The sequence below is a fragment of the Manis javanica genome, chromosome 9 (genome assembly GCF_040802235.1).
Source record: "Manis javanica isolate MJ-LG chromosome 9, MJ_LKY, whole genome shotgun sequence".
Lineage (NCBI taxonomy): Eukaryota > Metazoa > Chordata > Mammalia > Pholidota > Manidae > Manis > Manis javanica.
The window spans coordinates 108,082,128-108,094,867 of NC_133164.1; the positions used below are offsets into that span (position 1 = coordinate 108,082,128).

The 12,740-nt window shown below is 38.7% G+C and overlaps 1 protein-coding gene across 13 annotated transcripts in view; it reads right to left on the reverse strand.

Moving 5' to 3' along the window:
• TCF4 (transcription factor 4) overlaps window positions 1-12,740 on the reverse strand; it is a 333,674-nt gene that overhangs the window by 156,110 nt on the left and 164,824 nt on the right. The window contains exon 1 of one of the 13 annotated variants that reach the window (XM_073213108.1): window positions 11,176-11,996. The exons of 11 other annotated variants lie outside the window; for them this stretch is intronic. The gene's annotated coding sequence lies outside the window, so the exon portion shown is untranslated. Of the gene's footprint in view, window positions 1-10,595; window positions 10,692-11,175; window positions 11,997-12,740 lie in introns of those variants that run through there. One more of the 13 variants, XM_073213110.1, reaches the window with a different exon arrangement.

Sequence of the window (12,740 nt, forward strand, 5' to 3'; positions counted from 1 at the left end):
TGGTGTGATTCAGTGGTAGCTGAACAAAGGGACACTCATCTAGAAATTTCTTCAGAATATATCTCCAGCTGCTACTGGCTATTACTGCATGGTCTAGGGTAGCCCTTGTGTTCTTAGGAAGAGAGAGGCTACAAAGACATCAAGGAAAAACTTCAGTACTATGTGCTGCTGGATTCTTCACTTTTTGTGTGGGTCTGTAAGAGTGAGGTCCACTCTGTCATGCTGACAAGTTTTGTAACATCTCTGAGCCTAAGTTTCTCACTCATCACAAAGTGGCATTGGGCACCAGGTAACATTTAAGGACTTTGCATCCTTAAGGCTTTCAATATCATAAATGAAAGCTGGACTCATTATCATCATTAATTATTTTTCACATCCCACCACAAGACTCTAAGAATCACGGGGAGGGAACATGAGGAAGCAAACCATGACCTTCTCATCCACTTCTTCCCTGCTCCTACCCAGCCTCTTCCAAGCATGACGCACACAGGAGGGTGCAGGAGGACGAAGCCTGGCATACAAGACCATTTGGTATCAGACTTCCCCTGAGCTTCCAGGCCTTTCCATGCTCAGGTGGCCCACGGTTCTTTCCATCATCACCACGGTCCTTCCTCCAGGGGAGTAGAGAGCCACTGTCAAGCACAGGTCACAGATACTGTAGGGAATATACACTATATTGTACGCAATGCTGTAGTTGCTTATGGGAAACACTCATAGCGTTCTCTTTTTAGGCTCTCTGAAGACAATGTCCTTGACTTACAGATTGCTGCATTCATCATACCCTCCTCAGAAATGAATCTTTCTTACTGACAGGAGAAGATCCCAATGCAGGAAGGATAATACATAAATTAAAAGTGAGAAGAAAGCCGGACCATCTATGAGACTCTGGTCTACTTGCTATGACGAAGAGCTTCACCAACTTTCTTCTTTAGCAACAGAGAAAATGATAAATCTGGAGCCAAAGGACTTTGCTCCCTAATCCCATCTCTGCCGTGTACTATTAATAGTGACAAAATCACTCTAAGTCTGTTTCATTATCAATATGATTGGGATTAAAAACAGCTCCTACCTTACTGGGGTCACGGGCATGATTAAGACAAGAAATTTGCATCAAAGTGTTTAAATGTTAAGTTATGTGCTCATAAATTATATATTTATTACTGTTGTTGGTTCATTTATATGTTTACTTATCCATCCACAGACGCCTTGAGCAAATACTCACTAAGTGTCCCCTGTTAGGCACTGGGGATAGAAATGACGGGTCTAGCCCTTGGCCTTCTCTGGCTGTTGGAGTCTTTCCAACAGGAAACAGGAATATATAGGAAGCAGAACCAACCAAATCTGAAAACACAGGGTTTATGGGAGTGAGGGATACAGAAGGATCTCAGATGTTGGCTGAGGGGCACCGAAGGCCACAGACTCAGAAGGACTTGTCCTGAGGGAAAGCTAAATCAATAAAATTCAAGGTCAAAAGCACAATACCTTTGGTGAATTATCTAACTGGCAATTGCCACAGTTTACACTAGCCCTTTGAAAACAACATCTAAATAGACGTAAGAATATGCACTTGACAAGTTATGTGTTAGAGCCTCAAATTGGTGACTGTACTATTAGCTAAAAAACACTCTGCCAATATAATGGTATCATGATCTTTGATAGCTGAAGCATGCATCCTATTTCATAATAAATGTTTACTGAACACCCAAATGAAGGTGTGGTGGGATACATTACTGTTGGATGTTGTGTGACACTCTGACTGCTGGCTGAGTTCTACAGAGCTGATTTAGGATATTTGAAATCTGTATCTAGAGCAATACCTATAAATATCTTGAGGACAGAGACAATTATTTGTACCAGGCAAGTAAGGGAGACATATTGGATGGAACTCCTAGAAGCCTCCAACTTTGGCATTTGCGAGTTTCCTAGGGCACACTAAGAAATTTCAGAGGACAGTACAATTACTTTGAATATAATGGGATAAAAGTCTGCTTTACAATGAAGTATGAAATGGAGACAGTCTGGAGTCCGAGAATGACAGGGTCTATGTGTTATCTGCAAAAGGGAGTAAAGAACAAGTTCTCCTAGAAATAAATCAAAGAATAATCCCCTCTCCCATATATAAAACCCAAGCTTAAATATCTTTTCCACTGACAAAATGACACCGAGGGCTTGTACTCCGAAAACATATTCAAACAAAGCTTACTTGGTAGCTAAGTGGGAGCAGGACAGAGAGGACCGGGTCCACATTAGCGACTTCTCTTCGGCCAAGACAGCCAAATGGCAGACATGTAGAAAGACTCCTTGGGGACAATGTCATCGTAGCAGCAGCTGTTGACATTCCTCTTTGCCACATGTCACTGTCCAGAGCAAATCTTTTACCGCTGCTGATGTTGTGTCATACCAGTCACTCTACACATGACAGTTCTGAGTTGCAGAGCTCAGTGTGACAAACAGACTTCACAGTTCAAAAGTACTGGTAATAGATATTTCCAAAGGAGGAAATCACATCCAGGGGAAGAAAGTTCAGTTGATGGGGCCACAAAGGAGTGAGATGGCCTGAAGTAAGCTGTATTCCCTAACTTGATCATGAGTTTTGTTCAAAAAGTTTAAAATTTATAAGGTATTTTTCTACTAAAAAAAAATCATGAAGTTGAAATCCTTAAGATCTTCAATTCCAATTCTCTTGGAATTTTGCACCCTAGCCATAAACAATGACTCTATCTGGGATTCAGCATTTTATCCCCTCCAAACCTTGAATGCTTATAAACAACGTAAGAGGGGCCAGAAAATACCCTCACTGATGACAGACTAAGCATAATCTCACAGGCTCAGTGACCGCTGGTTCTGTCAACATTCGTATCAAAAAAGAAAATTCATCACTTAGACAATTATTTTAAATCCTAACTGGTGATCAAGGACACTAGTTGATTTTCAACCTTCTCTACAGCCACAATCTCCTAACATTTATCTATAACTTCATCCCTGGAAACCATCTACTTTCTGTCATCAGAGGATCTATTTTCTGAGTCTCTGCTCATTTTGGGGCCAGAGATCCATTTCTCATTCCTTAAGTCCATTCATACATAGTCCTTTTGAATGGCACAAACAGTCTTTCTAACAAACTATGTAATTAGGAACCTTCATAGTCTCCCAAGTTTTTTTCCTATTCAGATAGTGGGTATTTTGTATTTAGATTGTTCTATGATAAAATGAAGCAAATTTAAAAACTTTTCTTCTTAGCCACATCACTATAACAGTGGCATGATTAACTCACTATAAATAACTAGACATCCCCCCTACTTTAAGTGAGAATAAGGTTATGCTAAAAAATATGTGTATTTCACTGAATATTTTACTATTATTCCTGTTTGGGTTAAAATTACTTTATAGACATTCATTATTGACCCAATCTTTAACAAAGTGTAAATGTTAAGGTAAGAAGTTTAATCCAGTAAGAATCTACCTATATATGGTTTGTATGACCTAGTAACTCATTCCCTATTCAAAGAATGTCTTATTCTGCTATGATGATAATCAAATGGATCTCAAAGAGTTAAGATTTTGGTCCTGATTTTGTAACCTTTATGTCTATTTAGTAATCACTTTAAGAATTAAAGCTACATGCTAGGGTCCTTTCCCTTTGACTTTATTTATCCCGTGTTTATTGTAGCCAGACTCTCTATGTTCCCTTCATACAGCTTGCACAGTATTTTTTTAATATGTAGACAGGGGTGGGAAGGAAAACAAAAGTAAGAACAGACGTTAAGTGACTTCTCATCAAGGTATGAGAGAAAAGCTAGCTACTTGGCTAAATAAAAATAACATATTTAGTGATTTGTAATGTAAGAATAAAATGAACTCACTGGGTCTCAGGAGGTCTGCAACATGATCTTTGCAAAAGGTAGCTTGCCAATTTAATTGAGGTAGGAGTTATTTAATTTTTTTACAGGTATAGTTTTCAATAAAACTACATATGCCTATAATACTGCAATGGCAGATGTGTCTCGATTATTAGAGGTGGGCTCAAGGGAATATATACAATGGATCTTGAAATCTGTAAGCAGCTGTTTGGGGGGGTGCTGAAATGAGGGGGGAGGGCATTGTACCACACACACATGTTCCTTAAGTGCAGCAATGTTTTGTTATTTTACTGCAGGTGTAGTACAGAGATGAAATTTAATAACTTACTGTATATAATACCAATAAAACTGAAAAGATTCAGTGGCCCTACTGTTCATTATCATGGTGCAAATGAGCTCAGATTATTCTGTGTGCATGCATGGTCAAACCCTGACACACAGAGACCCCCAGATTTAGCGCTCTAGAGGATGGGCACTGCTTGAAAACCTCAATAATGTTCTTCCTTAATTATTTTCTTATCACTGAGCTGTCGTCCCAAATTCACATAAATGTGGCTTTGAGGTGGCTTAAAAGATACATCTGATTTTTCTAAAAACATCATAGGAAGTCTTCAATAGAAGATGTCTTTTGAAAGGAGAGGTTAATGGAATCAAGGGATATATAGACTTAATTAAGTACCATAAGAATGTAACAGTGATAATATATTCTATTCCACAAAATCTAGGGAAGTGCCAGGCTAAAGACGCTATCCCACCAAAATTTGACTTTTCCCATTATTAAGTGCAAGAAATGTCTGAGAACTATAAGTGTCATACTAGGAAAAAAGATTTGTGTTGGAAATGCTAAAACAAATGCAACTATGTATTCTTGCCAGTTTTCTTCTCCCAAGAAACTACTTCTGTTAGATAACAACACACCAAACATAAAAGGTCCATGCTTTAGGAAGTTCAGCTCAGTTTATCTTTGAGTGAAAGCACATGTAAAGAAATCCACATAAACATCCCCAACATACACACACAATTTTTCAAAGGACAGGGCTCTCCAGTTCTAAGCAGGTTACCACGAACAGGCACATTAGCTGACTGAGTATGTGTTCCTTTCTGAAGTATTTATTTCTAGAAAGATGATGGGGTTTTGTCATTATCTTGCAGTGTTCCCACTATTTCAACTGAGGGCCTCAGTTTTAGGAGTTTCAGGAGATATTTCCTTAATGATGGAACCATTTCAAGCATGACTGTAGACAAAAGAATAAATATTTTTGCCACCCATATTATTGAGGAGTTTTCCTGATCCTGTATTTTGAGTATATTATCTTTCTCATGGAAGAAGCTATGGGGCTATGCTTATTTCTACAAGACGGGTAGGTAAATTTCAATGTGAGATTTTTATCAAGTATCACTTCTGTGTTAAATCAATTGTTTAGAAACTGATTTTCTCTTTTCTTTTTCCATATTGAAAATACAAATACGAACCGCCCTCCTAATTGCTAGTAGTTATTAAAAGCCGCCAAATACTTTTCATAAGAAAAGAGAAGTTAACCCCAAGATTCTGGTGAAATTTCAATTTAGATACCAGGATTCCATTCTTTGGGGTCTCATCCATCATGTCAAAGCAATTTCAATGTTGTTTAAGCACTTGCTGTCCCGACCTGTTGCATAAAACTTGCCTATGTTTCATTCACATTTTGTCATTTTGTGTATTTCACAAGTGAGTTAAATGCCATAATCAAAAAATTTCTGGGCCACATTTAAGAGCCTGCTAATGGTATTGTTTCAGAATTTCTATGTAGTTCTTGTATTTTTGGAACAATAATTTGATAGATGATAAATCCAATACAATACCATACTCTGCTTGTATTACACAAAAAGCAAGGCCCAAATATACTCTATACATTTTTAAGAAAGTGTCCGTGCTGTTGCTAAAATGTGAATGGACTTATTCTACCAGAGTTTTTTCACAGGAAATCTTCATTGGTTTTAATGGAATTGCACAGGCTTACTCTGAGGATGTTACAGAATAGACCATTCATATGCACTCATGTGGTCTATTTATTAAAAAAAGGAGGTGGGGGTGCTGGGTGCTCAGGAGCAGTGTGGCTCACCCCCCATGTTGCCTCCCCTCACCAGCTGCATTCAGAGTTCTAGTCCACCCTGAACAGTTCACCTGAGTGAAGCCATTCTGCTCTGAGAGAATTCACTGAAAGCCCATATTCTCCAGTGGGCGTGGAGATCTACTGAAAGTGGTTTTCAGGGGGGCTTTCATCCAGGCCTCTAAAGACTGCATCATGAGTGTGGGTAGCAGGGAACCCAGGCTGGAGAAGCACTGGCTTCAAAATCAGACATTTTAGAGCTCAAAGCCTGTCTCCGAAACTTATTTCGGGAGTGACCTTGGGTCTACTTACTTTATTTCTCTGAGCATCATTTTCTTAATTATTAAATGAAGATTATAATAGTCACCTCAGAGGCTTACACTGGCTAAATAATAATAATAACATATCCAATAGCTAATATTGATTGGTTCCCCAGGTTTCCTATAGATGGAGCCCAGACTAACTTAGAAATTCACTCATTTTGACAATCACTCATAGCCACATCCTGAATGTGAAAGGATGGGAGAGGGGACAGGACCCTCTCACCCTTTATGGAGCAGCTTCATTGACCTCCACTGCAGCCCACTGGACTCAGGTGGATGGCCACTTATGGTCAGCCTTGCAAGACCTTTAAGAATAACTACCAGTATACAGAGGAGTAAAAGGAGAATAGAGAGAAATTCCAGTGCTTATGGCAAGATTAATCTAACAGCTAGGAGGACGGAGAATGTCACAAGGTTCCAAATGTCAGTGAAGAACACTACAGTTCAGCATGCAATGAAAGATACCTGTAGTTCCTTCTACAATTAAAGCTTTTCTGACCATTAACCTGAACCATATTATTTTCCTTGTCTATAAGACTTGAAGAATGCTTTAATGCTTCCAGTATACTCCAGGTAAGGGACCATATTAAATACAAGACAGTTAGCATTGTATTTGTATATATATGAAGCACTTTAATTGACAGTGCTAAAATGAACAATGAAAGTTCCTTGCAAAAGAAAATCAACTATAAGTGTAGAAGGAATGATAGAGTTTTTTAAGAGATCACTCATTCACAAACCTTTGATTCAGGCAAGAATCATCACTGCATGCTAAAACCAGCAGGTCAAAACTGCTGGGGAACAGGGATATTTGCTCAATGTTAAAGCATCAACACAAAGATTGTTTGCTAATCACAAAGACAGATTTCTTTACAATGGAAAGTTTGGGGGAGGGGAGGAGGATTGGAGGTGTGGGGAGCTGGTCTCCACTTTCACCAAGTGAGTAAAGTTAGCATCACCAATAGCAATATAACTTGACATCATACGCCTTCAGATGCACTGCCGTATGATAAACACATAGCATCATCTATGAAATACTCAGACCAAAAAATGTTCAACTTCCATCTGAATAAGCCTTTCGATCTAATTTTCATTTTGTAGGCAAGACAAGTGATAGAGTAACAAATTAAACAGCACCACAAAGAAATAACTGATCAATACTAGAAGAGAGGATATTTTTCAAGACAACTGGCCTGATCTCTTTAAAGTAAATAATTTTTTAAAAAATTACATGAACTGTTCTAGTTTAAAAGAAATTATAAAGAGACACCGAAACCAAATACCATGCAGAAATGTGATTCTTGAAAAAAAAAAAAAAGGCTATGGAACACATCATCACGGAGACAACTGAAGAAATCTGAATACAGATTATTAAATTTGAAAACTACTGTTAATTTTCTTTAGATGTGATAATAGTATTTTAGTTAAGTAGTTAAGTGTTCTTAATTTTAAGAGATACATGATAAAATATCCAGGGGTCAAATCCTTATCAGCTCTGCCAGCTGAAATTGGTTCATGGGAAAATATTTATTTATGCACATATATACACCAAGCAAATAAAAACATTCTTTCATCTAAGTGGTAGGTATATGGCACTCCATCTTATTATTTTGTCAACTTTTCTGAGTATTTGCAAATTTATACTACAGAAGATTAAAAATTTTTTTTAATTAAATGCATGAAACTAGATTCTCCCCTTCAAAATCCAGAAAGCTGCTGGTAGGGACTGAAGGGAAAGTACGCATCAGCTTCCCTTTGTTTTTCTCCAGAGTACCCAACAAGTCCGTGGAAGGCCAACGGACACCTGTTAACTGATACAACAAAATCATGACTCCCTTCTCCCCTCTGGAGAATGTTGGGTGGCTGCTGGGAGAGGGGTATATCCATAAGAATGCCCCCAAAACAAATGAGCTGCTCAGGGGCAGAGTCACAATGGCACACATACTGCAAACTCAGACCCTGTGATATCTGAAACAACGGTGATTTTAAATACTCTGTCGCACTGTCCACGCTGGAGCATGCAGAATGGGCGGGTCTGAATTCTGACCTTTGGTTGCAGTAACACACCCACCAGAAACCGCACATCTATAATTCCCTCATCACCTCGAGGACATTCGGGCCTAGAACAGTAAGGCCACCAAGCTAGCATTCTGCCCTGCAAAAGTGAGTGGCAAGTGACTCTCCACAATACGACCTCCATGTCATTCCAGTGTCTGCACAGCGTACTAGAAGGGCTTCCAAAGGACATTCTTTGAGAGAATATGATTTTCTGGTTTTTGTAGGCATGAAAACGATGCTCAGCGTAGCATTCTCATACATTTACATTTTTACTCAGACTTTACTTTCTGAAATTGATTCCTAAAAGTGATGCTGGGGAAATAAGCATCAGGTGATCACAACCACCACCCTGCTAGGCACAGAGAACAGAGTGCAAGATAAAGCTGGCATGGCCCCTGCCCTCCCAGAGTTTACAGATTCTTGGTGGAAACCAGCATTCAACAACCATAAATAAGGGCAGTCTTGAAAAGCACTAGGAAGGGCAATTAGCGCTATGGAGTGCCACGGCAGTACTTGAATGGAAGAAAAAAATGGGTCAATATTTTAGAACTAACTATACATTTAATTTCCACGTATCAGCAGCAGTTGAGTTTCTGAGCAAACTAAATTACATATAGAAAAGACCCATTTCCTCTTTGGCTTCCAAGTTTCTGGAATTTACAAAGGTATCTGAGAGTAGGCCTAATTCTAAAATCCCACTGGTTTTAAGATCTAAACATCAAAAAACTTTTATCAGTATAGTCTGATTTGATTACGTGCTGGGAATGAAAAGAAAGTAGATGAAGTTAAAGCCTTGGACTTCACTAGAGAAAGTAAGATATGCCCAGGACATTCAGCTGTGGAATTTTACATAAAGATTTCAAGGCATCTTACTGATTTTTCAGTATATCACGAATTTTCACTGCCTTTTAAATGAAGTATATATGGAACATATTTCCATGTCTTGAATAATCAAATGAAGGCGAGAAGTCTAAAAGCTTTTTCCAAGTCAGTGGCAACACCAGATTTTGAACAGTCTTATTATAATAGAGTATATTCCTATAGAACATTCTAGGAAATCATCAAATCTAGCTGCACATTAGAATCACCTGGGGAGTTGTCAGAAAAGGAAAGGACCAACTCATAAGATTCTAATTTAATTGAAGGTGCTCAGATAGGGCCCAGCTTTCCATGTATTACACACACACACACCTTGCCCAGGAGATACTAATAATGAAACCACTACTTTAAATTTGGGCTATAACCCAGAAAGAAAAGATAAACAATTCCTGATGATCAATGCTGATCTCCATTTAAGGCGAGAACTTCTACCTTAATAATAATCATTTGTTTTGATATCATCATCTCATTCATAAACGGCAAGATAAGAAAAAAAGTTTGCAATGTCGAACATCCTATTCAAAGCAGCAAAAGAGGCCAGAAACAGATGACTTTGCTTCCCCTTTTGTCATCTTCAGTGATGTCCATTAGGTATTAGCTATTTATCATATTAAGGTTGGACTACCTCGTGAAAAACTTTATTTCCGCTCATTTTCATTTTTGTCAGACTTTCCATTATACATTCTATTTTCTCTGCCAGTTAAAGTAATATGAGGTTGCAATTTGGCAAGAACACTTTAAGCCTGGGTGTGATTTCCGTACCCCAATTTGATTTAAATTAGTTTTGCCATATTTAGTGAGAATTTAAAAATGTCCATTTGGCTGCTTTGGTTTGTCTATTGGCTTATTTCCTATAGAATTTCTAAAGTCTCAAAAAGTCACCACGTATATTTCTGATAATTTTATATGGGAATGCATTAATGAATTCATATTATCCCACTACTATTTTTAATGAAAATAACTTAATTGATAATCAAGAACCTGCCGGCTTTTGTTCTTCGAATAAAATACCTATTTTTTTAAGAGCCACAGGTCTTTCACTATTAGTGTTAAATCTTCAAGAGAAACAGAAGGGATTTTTTTTAATCTGATGCATTTTTGACACAACAAACATTTCAAAATAATTTATTTCTGCAGGACAACGTTTTGCTACCTGTTGCTTACCACCGCTATTTCTCTACACCAAACAAAAGGCTCTTGGGTACCTAAGCATGTTCACAAGTAACGGTGCTTATCCCTGGAAATCCATGGGATGCATTGTTATAATACGATAAAGCAGCTTTTGGAGCTCCTTCGGGTACATCATCTAAAGGATTTCCATCCAGCATCCCTATAATGTAGTGAACAGGAGGAAACAAAGGCTCCCCTCCCCGAAAGTCACTCACCTTGCCACACAGTGGGGAATCGTTTCAGCTGTGATCTGCTATTTAGACTTGAAGCCCAAGATACTGACACTCTGTCTTTCTTTTTGGTTTGCATAGCTGGTGGTGGAGACAGGGATTCAAAAAAACAATTCGGCACAAGAGAAACTCATTCACTCGAAGACACGCTCTAGTCTGTTCTATTCTCAGATTTCACAGACAGCAGAAATCCATAATATGTCCACTTTTCAACTCCAGCCCCTAGTTCCTCAATCAGGTAATTTCCCAAATTTCAGTCTATCATTTTCGTTAAAGTGATCACACTGTGTGGGTACTGCCGAGACCATGCTGAGCACAGAGATGGTCCGTTCTTGCAAGACTCATAACCATGAAGCAGAAACACAGATGAAAGAATCTCGGCACTGCACAGCTATAATATCACGAAGAGTTTTTAAGAAAAGCATATGCAGTCACACTCCTACATACAACAGAATTTTTCTGGACATGAATGTCTCAGAACGAACCTCCCAAGGCCCAGAAATCCAGCCACCACATGCCAGTCCATCCACCTCTACTCCACCCTCTGCCCCTTTCCCCTTCTCACCTTGTGTTTGCCAAAAAAATTAACTTCAGTTTCACCCGAGGGAAGTATTTCCCACAAACCGAGGGAGGGTCTGTGTCCCTGCACATACACAGACAGACTCACGCGGTCTGGATGATGCTTTAACAAGTTAAGGGGCCTCACGCTTACTCAGCAGAGGAAATCTTTGTGTCTGCGAGGAATCACGCCAATTCCTATTAGTAAGAAAGGATACAGGGGCGAGGAAGCCTATTCTCTCATTGACCAGAAAAAAAGGCCCAGCGAAAACAGAGACCTCTGCCATGACCATCTGCATAAAGGAAGGATGTTGTCAACTTTCTTCTCCCCAAAACTCCAGCGACCTCTGCCTTGACCCCCAGAAACCAGATACACAGGAACAGCCTCTTCTTCAGGAATTGAGAGCTTTACACCAGAGACTCGGCACTGAGAGGCTTGTCGCCCAACCTATCTACCCCGAACATTTGCACTCACATTCCAAAGATGTTTCCGTTGCACTGGAATGGCTGTAAATTTCTTTCCTGCAGAATTCTTTCCAAACAAACTGCCATGAACTGTACTCTGCAGCTTTGCAGCAAGAGTTCTTAACCAAGCACCGTTCACCTCATTGCAACAAATCTTTTCGATGCCGACTAAGACTGAATTGGTAGCTGGGCCAAAGGAGTAAACTTTAAAAATGCAAGTGTCTCCAGAAAAAAAAAATAAAAAAACCTCCATCAGAATTCCACCTTTAGTAATTAGGACTGATAAGTAAAGGTAACATCCTTTATGGGCTCAATTTAATCACTAAAACTGTTGGTTTATGTTTCTCAGGCTATATTAAACAGGCTTAAAAAATTCCAAGTGGATTTTTTCCCATATCATTAAAGAAAGTGGGAAGGTGACAGGGTTCAAGAGAGCAAGCATTCCCTTTCCAGCACAAAAAGAACTTATGTTCTGTTTGGGTGGAGAACACAACAGGAGAAAGCTTTGAATATTAAAGAGGATTATTAAATTCTATCAAGAGTTTTCCAAAGTAAGAAGCCAATGCACTTATAAAAAGAAAGTCTAAGTCTTTTAAAAAAAAAAAAAAAGAAAGATTCTAAACTTACGATTAATGTTGATACTGAAATTAAAAAGAAAGCACCTATAAAAACTCAATTGTCTTAAACAAAGCTTACACTTTGGGCTATTGATAGTGTTTTTAGAACTGGGCTTTCTCTGGAGAGTTAAAAGTATGCAAATGCCGAGTGCACAGAGACACAAACACACACATGCTATACCTTTGTATTACACTGGCATTTTATTATTTAATTAAAGTACTCTTATTTTTCTAGCTCACGCATGCTTCCCTTGAGACGGCTTTGCTGTTAGCCTGCTGGCCTTGACTTCCAGCCAAAAACAATTCAGAAACAAAAAGGGACAACAAATCATATTTTCACAGACATTTTTATCCCTCAATACAACCCTGTTTTCACAACATCATACAGCTCCTATGAAAACTATAATTTCGGGCAAAGCCACCCGAACCCAGGGTCTGACACATGGCTGCACTCAGTATTTCCAGTTTAAGAAATTCTTAAGTTCTTAAT